The 9,570-nt window shown below is 41.1% G+C and overlaps 1 pseudogene; it reads left to right on the forward strand.

Moving 5' to 3' along the window:
- Window positions 3,647-9,041, forward strand: LOC108663636 (annotated as a pseudogene).

Consider the following 9,570-nt stretch of genomic DNA (forward strand, 5'->3'; position numbering starts at 1 on the left):
AAGATCTATTGGAGGGCCCAGAAGACGGGACACCGACGGAAGTTGGCCAAGTTGTTAGGAATGACTACGGTAGAAGTGGATCAGCATTTGAAAAAAAAAGGAGATACAGAATGCCTTCCGTGGAGTTTCTTGAACGAATATATTAAAAAACACATGGAGGATGAACAAGGTCTCCTAGCTTTCGCAATGGCGATCTATGGCTTAGTGGTCTTCCCGAAGGTTCTAGGTCATGTGAAGGTGTCAGTCATAGACTTCTTTGATCAAGTGACAAGGAGCATCAACCCGGCCCCATCCATCTTAGTTGAAACCTTCAGATCCTTGAATTTCTGTCTACGCAAAGGTGAGGGACGATTCATCGGATGTGCTCAACTCCTAACCATATGGATCAAAAGCCACTTCGAATGCAAAGAGAGCAAATTTTGAAAGCTTTATCTGTCTGCGGGTTGTCCTATCCTTGAGTTTTGTGAAAGCGAATGGCCCGACTGCAAGAGGAAAGAAGAGTGGGTCGCAAGGCTTCGGAGGTTAATGAGCATTGAAGTGACTTGGAGAGCTCCATGGATGCCATGAATGCAAGTAATGTATAAATGTGGGGACAAGCCATGGGTACCACTGATGGGACCATGGGGAGCCATCAGCTATGCCCCGATAATGGTACGGAGACAGTTCAGATCTGAACAATTCATGCCCATGACTCACCAGCTCGACCAGTTAGAGTTTATATATGGAGAGCAGGAAACGTTAAAGAGAATTAAAGAAATTGCACAAGACTAGAAGAAAACTTACCGAGTGGATTAGGGAAGGGTTACCGATGAAGTCACCACAAGATATCATACTTGGCACGACCAAAGGGTGAAAGATGTCGTATGCCCCTCGAAAAATCCATCAAAACATCCCATAAACCTAGAACCTCAAGATGTCCTACTGGAGAGTAAGTTGACAAGAAAGAGACTTGAAAAGGAGATGATGAATATGAAGCGGAGACATGAGGATGAGCTAGAAAAAGTGAAGAAATAGACGGCAAGAAAGGTACGGATGGCTTTAGAAGAGCGGGATGAGTGGCAAAGCAAGTTTGAGGAAGTGAGCGTGACAAATTCTTCTCTGATAACCAGAATGCAAGAACTCCAAAGTGCCAACAATGCTTTACAACACGAGGTACGAAGACAAGAACAAACCATCCAAGAGTTGAAAAATGACTGCGACTTGTTGGAAACTGCCATGGAGGGCTACAAGGCACAGTACGAAGCAGTAAGGCAAGAATATTTCCAAATGAGGGAAAGAAATGATTCGTGCACACAAAGCCTTCAAAGGAAAGAAGCTGAGATGAGATGGATTCTGAGACAGATGAGAGAAGTGGCATTTAGAGCTCGAGTGATGGTAGACATGACCGAAGAACTCAGGCAAGAGATTCTTCCCAGGGATGAATTGAGTGAGTGGTTGATCGATCACCTCAGGATGGTTAGGGACCAAAATGACAAAGTCAGTTTTTCCTTTTGATAGTTATGTAATGGTTTTAGACAATGATGTAATCGAATATTTAAGTTTTATGGATGCGGATTTTCTTATGGTAAATGTTGGATGGCCAATATTTTTCCTATTTTTTTTCTTTTCAATACATTTCATTTGCATCATAATGCATGATTTAAATAAAAGTAATAAATAATAATGCACTCAACATAAAATTCTAACTTATTCTTTTAACTAATAGAACAAAATTCCAGAAAAATAAATTCTCCACAGATACAATACAAGAGCCCATTCTGAGATCATGGAGGATGAGCATTCAAAAAGGATGGACAAGATTGAGAAGAAGCAAGAAGAAATCATGGGTCAGTTATCAAAAATTTTAGAGTTAATATCTACAGATAAAGGAAAGAGAGCGGTAGGGAGTTCTGGTACACCAGAATACGTTCAACAGACAAAAACCAATACAGACCCTGTGTATCCACTAGGATTTACACCACCACCTGTAAGAAATGCGTCTATTCCCAAGCCATCAATGGGTCAATATCCATTTTTTGGGATGCCAATAGGGCCACCACCGACTTATGCTCAACAAATGCCAATTATAGGGGCAAGTCCTTCAGATCCCATCTCTATACCTGATCTGGATGATCCAAAGGAACAAGAGAAGCTCAAATGTGGATCCGTTGAATCGAAGGATAATCCCGATACCCATCAGAAATTTGACCTTTTTGAGAAAAGATTGTCCATGATAGAAGGAATGGAAATGTATTGTTCTATGGATGCAATTGAGCTCTGTCTTGCTCCAGATGTGGTTATACCCCCCAAATTCAAAGTTTTAGACTTTGAGAAGTATGATGGAACCAAGTGCCCGGTCACACACATCACCATGTATTGTAAAAGGATGGCCGCATATGCTCATGATGACAAACTCTTGATATATTGCTTCCAAGATAGCCTTACTGGTGCTGCAGCAAAGTGGTACGTCCAGCTGGACCGCAATCGAATCCACACGTGGGAAGACCTTGCTCGGGCGTTTGTAGCTCAGTATAAGCATGTTACAGATATGGCTACGGATCGCCTTTCTTTACAAAACATGGAGAAGAAACCCACTGAAAGCTTCAAAGAATACGCTCAAAGATGAAAGAATGTGGCCTCTCAAGTTCAGCCACCATTGACTGAGAAATAGACCATAGTAATGTTTGTTAACACCTTGCGAGCCCCTTACTATGAACGATTGGTTGGTAGTGCCACAAAGAACTTTGCTGATATGGTGATTTCAGGAGAAATGATAAAAACTGCCATTAAGCAAGGGAAGATAGAAGGAGGTGATACGGCAAACACGAGGAAAGAGGGAGAAGCCCAAGCCATCACTTCAGGACAACACCAAGGAGGAATATATAACCCTTACCAGCCATACCCACCATACCCCTATTTCCCAGCTGTGAACAACACTTCACAAAGCCCATACCTATACCCACCCATGCCAAATGCCTTTCCTAACCTGTACCCATATACTCTTATCCAACGGACACCTTACCCCACAAATATTCACCCACCTACTTCCACACCTGTTACAGCTTCAATCACACAACAAACAATACCTTCAAACAACCATACTACCGATGAATTAAGAGGATGGCGGAACAAGCAAGAGAAAGTGTAGTTTAACCCAATCCCAATCACATATGCTGAACTCTTCACTCAGTTAGTTGCAAACCATCTAGTGGCACCTTTATACATAGAGCCATTAAAACCTCCATTCCCGATATGGTATGATATTTTCGTCCACTGTGATTATCATTATGGAATCAAAGGTCACTCGATCGAGAATTGCACGGCATTCAAGCATAAGGTGCAAGGCTTGATCAAGGCAGGAATCCTGAACTTTGAAAAAAAGCCGAAACAGAATGTTAACAACAACCCATTGCCAAATCATGTTGGGGCAGGGGTAAATGTAATAGTAAGGGAGGTGTATGTTAAAAGGAGCATTCGGGAAGTGGAAACCCCCATGGAGAAAGTATTTGAAGCCTTGGTAAAAGCCAATATGCTCGAGGTTTGGCCGGAATGTCCTAATGTGAATGACTCAAGAGATATCCAAAGACTATGCTGCTTGTATCACAAAAGATGTGTGGGGCATTTAATCCAAGATTGTAGTTCTTTTATGAAGGAAGTGTAAAGAATGATGGACAAATCAAGGATCGAGTTTTATATGGAAGCTTCAGAGTCAGCAGTAAACATGATATCCAAGGAGTCCACTCGCCCAATGAAGATAAAACCTTTAGCCATTTTCTATGAACCAAGAGGAGAGTTTGTGGAAGACAGAACCCATGCCAAGATGATCATCGAAGTCCCTAAACCCTTCCCCTACAAATATGACAAAGCTATCCCATGGAACTACAACTGCAGTGTACAAGTTTTAAAAGCGGAGAAATGGATAGCTGAATCTCAAGATGATGCTGCAAATATAACTAGTGTTGGAGGGATTACCCGCAGCGGATGTTGCTATTCACCGAAAGCATTGGAGAATCTCAAGAATGAGAAGGGAAAGGAAAAAGAGCAAAGTTTGAGAGAAGAAAAGGTGCAACCTCCAGAATCGACAGATGACTTAAAAGAACCGGTGACGGAAAAAGAAGCTGCCGAGTTCCTCAAGTTCATCAAACATAGTGAGTACAATGTGGTCGAGCAATTGAACAGGTTGCCCACTCGTATTTCACTACTATCTTTGCTTCTCAGCTCAGAACCACGTAAGAACTCTTTGATGAGGATTTTGAACCAAGCATATATGGATCACGATATCTCAGTTGAAAATTTGGACTACATCATTGGGAACATTTCGGTGGGTAACATAATATCCTTTAGCGATGAAGAAATCCTTTCTGGAGGTAGAGGAAATTACAAAGCCTTACATATCACTACCAAGTGTAAAGACTGTATCGTCGCAAAGGTACTGCTTGACAACGGATCGTCCTTAAATGTGATACCCATAAGGACCTTGGCTCGTTTACCCATCAACATGTCTTACATGCGAAAGAGTTAGATGATCGTGAGAGCCTTCGACGGAATAAGGAGAGAAGTAGTAGGGGACATTGGGATACCGGTAAAAATTGGCCCTTGTACCTTTACCATTGAATTCTAGGTTATGGATATCACTCCTTCATACAATTATTTGTTGGGAAGACCTTGGATCCATATGGCTGGAGCCATACCTTCATCTCTTCATCAGAAGGTCAAGTTCATCGTGGATGGGAAGATTGTCTGTGTTAACGGGGAAGAGAACTTACTCATAAGCAAGCTAGTAGATACTCCTTACGTGGAAGCGGCGAAAGAAGTGCCTGAATGTTCCTTCCTATCCTTCGAGTTTGTTAACACCACATATGTTGGAGAAGGAACCACACCGCCTATTCCGAGGCTTTCCAAAACCACCAAGATGGCTGTCAGTCAGATAGAAGGGAAAGGATACCGAGCGAGGGCAGGACTGGGAAAAGAACTACAAGGCATTAGAAGGCCCATACGTGCTACCAAAAATGAAGAAAGGTTTGGCCTAGGGTATAAGCCAACTAAGAAGGAAAGAGAAGAAATGATAACCGAAAGAAGAAAGGAAAGGTTGGCTCGCTTTAATGGGCATGAGTTGGAAATCCAAGGAATGACATATCCTCATCTCTACGAGACATTCCGATCTGGAGGTTGCATCTTTCCTGAATCACTCACCGTTGGGAACCGAGAATCAGTGTCAGCTTTAGGGGAAGCCTTTTCTGATTTATCAATATGTGCAACGGAGGAAGGTGAAGAACAGTCAGGAAATATGGATGGGATTCCTACTACATACCTCGGGCCACCGAATCTAAAGTTGAGCAGCTGGACCACCATGAGTTTACCAGCCACTTGTGATTCAATTTCAAAGTAATGCAAACTAAACATCCATGCTTATGCCCAAAAGCATTGGAATTTTATGTATCGGGCTTTTTATCATTTATCATTCTAATAAATTGACATGCGTAGTGCATTTCTCATATCTCTTCTCATGATTAACCATTTCCATTCGTGTCATTTCATCCCTTTATTTTAACTGTTTATCTATACAATAGCTCTACATATTTCAATCCCCTTTACCTTCCAAGATTCCAAATAATGAATGTGAAGATGATAATGACAGTGGTTTTGAAGTTAATTTCGAAAAAGATATAAGTGTCAGTGAACTTGACAATACAGAAAACGTGGAGGATTATGATTTAACTCCGGACTTGTTAAGACTAGTAGAACAGGAGGGGAGACAAATTGTCCCACATCAAGAGACACTTGAAACGATAAATTTGGGAAATGAAGAAAATAAGAAAGAAGTTAGAATTGGTATGACGTTTGTGCCAATGAAAAAAGAAAAACTAATAAAGCTATTCCATGAATATGTAAATGTGTTTGCATGGTCCTATCAAGATATGCCAGGACTTAATACAGACATTGTAGCCCATAAACTGCCTTTGAAACCCAAATGCAAACCGATTAAGCAAAAGTTGAGAAGAATGAAACCTGAAATGCTGTTGAAAATTAAAGAAGAGGCGAAAAAGTAGTTCGATGCAGGATTCTTGGAAGTAGCTAAGTACCCTGAATTGGTTGCAAATATTGTCCCAGTACCTAAGAAAGACGGGAAAGTGAGAATGTGTGTGGATTATCGAGACTTGAATAGATCTAGCCCAAAAGATAATTTTTCTCTTCCCCACATTGACACCCTTGTTGACAATACTGCCCACCATTCCGTGTTTTCCTTTATGGATGGCTTTTCAGGGTATAACCAAATTAAAATGGCACCAGAGGATAGAGAGAAAACTACCTTCATAACTATGTGGGGGACTTTTTGTTATAAGGTAATGCCATTCGGTTTGAAAAATGCCAGGGCAACTTATCAGCGGACTATGGTAACTCTCTTCCATGATATGATGCACAGAGAGGTTGAGGTGTATGTGGATGATATGATTGTAAAAGCTCACAACACAAAGGACCATGCGACCAATCTTGAAAGATTATTTAAGAGGTTACGAAAATTTCAGCTCAGATTAAATCTGGCAAAGTGCACTTTTGGAGTCACTTTAGGAAAGCTACTAGGTTTCATCGTCAGTGAAAGAGGAATAGCAGTTGACCCGGATAAAGTTCAAGCAATCCGTAATTTGCCTCCTCCCAAAACGCAAAAAGAAATTAGAGGATTTTTGGGAAGATTAAATTATATAGCCCGGTTCATATCACAGCTCACACTCAAATGTGACCCGATCTTCAAACTCCTTCGCAAACATAATCCTTGGGCTTGGAATGAGGAGTGCCAAGTTGCTTTTCACAAGGTTAAAGAATATCCGTTGAGTCCGTCAGTATTGGTACCACCTGTGGTCGGGAGACCTCTCCTCTTATACCTAACGGTAAATAAAGGATCCATGGGATGTGTGTTAGGACAGCATGATGAAACTGGTAAGAAAGAAAGGGCAGTTTACTACTTGAGTAAAAAGTTCACTGAATACGAGTACAAGTATTCCTCGTTGGAAAATATGTGTTATGCTTTAGCATGGACGGCGCATCGACTCAGGCAGTACATGCTATATTATACCACTTGGCTCATTGCGAAGTTGGATCCTATTAAATACATCTTCGAGAAACCCTCCTTATCAGGTAGAGTGGCAAGATGGCAAGTGTTATTGTCTGAATATGATATTGTGTATGTGTCCCAAAAAGCTATCAAAAGAAGTGCAATCGCAGATTTTCTTGCAGAAAGGGTGGAAGAGGATTATGAACCAATGGAGTTTGAGTTTCCAAATGAGGACTTGATGTCAATATGCCAAACAAGTGGGGAGGAATCGGAGAAAAAGAATTGGAAGATGTTTTTCGATGGAGCTTCGAATGCCATGGGGCATGGCATAGGGGTCGTGTTAGTGTCACCAGAAGGAGATCATTATCCCGTCATAACTAAACTTAACTTCTATTGCACCAATAATGTGGCTGAATATGAAGCTTGTGTCATGGGTCTTCAAGCAGCAATCGAGAGGAAAATTCACATTTTGGAAGTGTATGGGGACTCTGCTTTGGTTATTTATCAGTTGCGGGGAGAATGGGAGACACGTGACTCGAAGTTAGTCCAATATCACAAGTATGTTTCAAAGCTGATTGAAAATTTTGATAAAATTTGCTTCACCCATTGGCCCCGATAGGAGAACCAAATGGCCGATGCATTAGCTACGCTAGCAGCAATGTTCAAAGTTGGTACCGATGTCAAGATTCAACCCATCATGATTAATCTTTAAGAGTACCCTGCGCACTGTTCAAGTGTAGAGAAAGAAGTAGACGGGAAATCGTGGTACCATGATATTGTGCATTATCTCAAGTTTCAACAGTACCCAGATTAAAGCTCAGAAAATGACAAGAAAACCATTAGAAGGTTGGCAATGAATTTCTTCTTGGATGGGAACATCTTATACAAGAGAAGTGGGGATCAAACGCTTTTGAGATGTGTGGATTCAGCCGAAGCTCGGAGAATAGTTGAGGAAGTTCACGAAAGAATTTGTGGAACACATGCAAGTGGACATAAGTTGGCAAGACAGGTCATGAGAGCAGGGTATTACTAGCTCACGTTGGAAACGGATTGTATAGATTTCGCTCGAAAGTGTCACAAGTGTCAGATATATGCGGACAAAATCCACACCCCTGCTAATTCACTGCATGTATTGACATCACCATGGCCATTCTCAATGTGGGGCATGGATGTGATTGGGTTGATAACCCCGAAGGCATCAAATGGGCATCGGTTTATTCTAGTGGCAATTGACTACTTCACTAAGTGGGCAGAAGCAGCATCTTATGCCAATGTGACCCAAAAAGTGGTATGTAAGTTCATCCAAAAAAAAATAATATGCCGCTATGGTCTCCCGAAAAGGATCATCACAGATAACGCTAGTAACCTCAATGGTTCGATGATGAAAGAGGTTTGTGCCAAGTTCAAGATCAAGCATCACAATTCAACGCCTTATCGCCCAAAGATGAATGGAGTGGTAGAAGCAGCCAACAAGAACATCAAAAGGATAATTGAAAAGATGACGGATGTATACAAAGATTGGCATGAGAAGTTACCCTTTGCTTTGCATGCTTATCGCACAACAGTTCGAACTTCCACGGGAGCTACACCGTTCTCTTTGGTGTATGGGATGGAAGCAGTTTTGCTAATTGAAGTAGAAATCCATTCCCTTCGGGTCTTTAAAGAAGTACTGTTGAAAGAAGCCGAATGGGTTAATGCTCGTTATGAGCAATTGAATCTCATAGAAGAAAAAAGGTTGACGGCACTTTGCCATGGGCAGTTATATCAAAAGAGAATGATGAGGGCATATGACAAGAAGGCACATCCTCGACAATTCCGAGAAGGAGAATTAGTATTGAAAAGAATTCTCCCGAACCAGCATGATCCTCGCGGAAAATGGACACCGAATTGAGAAAGACCATTTGTGGTGAAGAAAGCTTTTTCAAGATGAGCACTAATTTTGGCGGAGATGGACAGAAGGGAGTTTTCCAACCCGGTGAATGCCGATGCTGTCAAGAAATATTTTGCATAAAAAAAAAGAAGAAAAAAAGAAAATTTTCAAGTTGAAAACCTGAAAAGGCGGTTTGAATCTGGGAGATGTGTTTAGGGTGAAAACCCGAAAGGGCGGTCTAGACACGAAGGAGGTCTAAGTACTACAAAAGCTTAACACAGAAAGGGTGAAGATCATGATCCAAGATGTTCATACAAAAGACAAGGGAGCTGACAAATGTGTCTGTTTTAGGATAAAATTTCGAGACTACTGTTAATATCTATCGAAACAGTCATTAAGAAAGAATTGTATCCCTTTTGTATTAATCAATTTTCCCCTGTTCCTTGTCATTATGCTTGATTATAGAAACTCCCTTTTTTTCTAATAAAAAGTAGCATTTATGCTTCCAAGAATGCCATCATTTCCATTCTGCCAAGAGAGGAGATATGAGTACATTGCATTGCATTTGTCATAAAATTGGAATGATACCTAATACAGAGCATGATAAAGTAAGAAATGTTTGCAATATTTTGAAAAAGGATCGTAATTGACAGGGAATGAAATGGAGTCT

The sequence above is a fragment of the Theobroma cacao genome, chromosome 10 (assembly GCF_000208745.1).
Source record: "Theobroma cacao cultivar B97-61/B2 chromosome 10, Criollo_cocoa_genome_V2, whole genome shotgun sequence".
Lineage (NCBI taxonomy): Eukaryota > Viridiplantae > Streptophyta > Magnoliopsida > Malvales > Malvaceae > Theobroma > Theobroma cacao.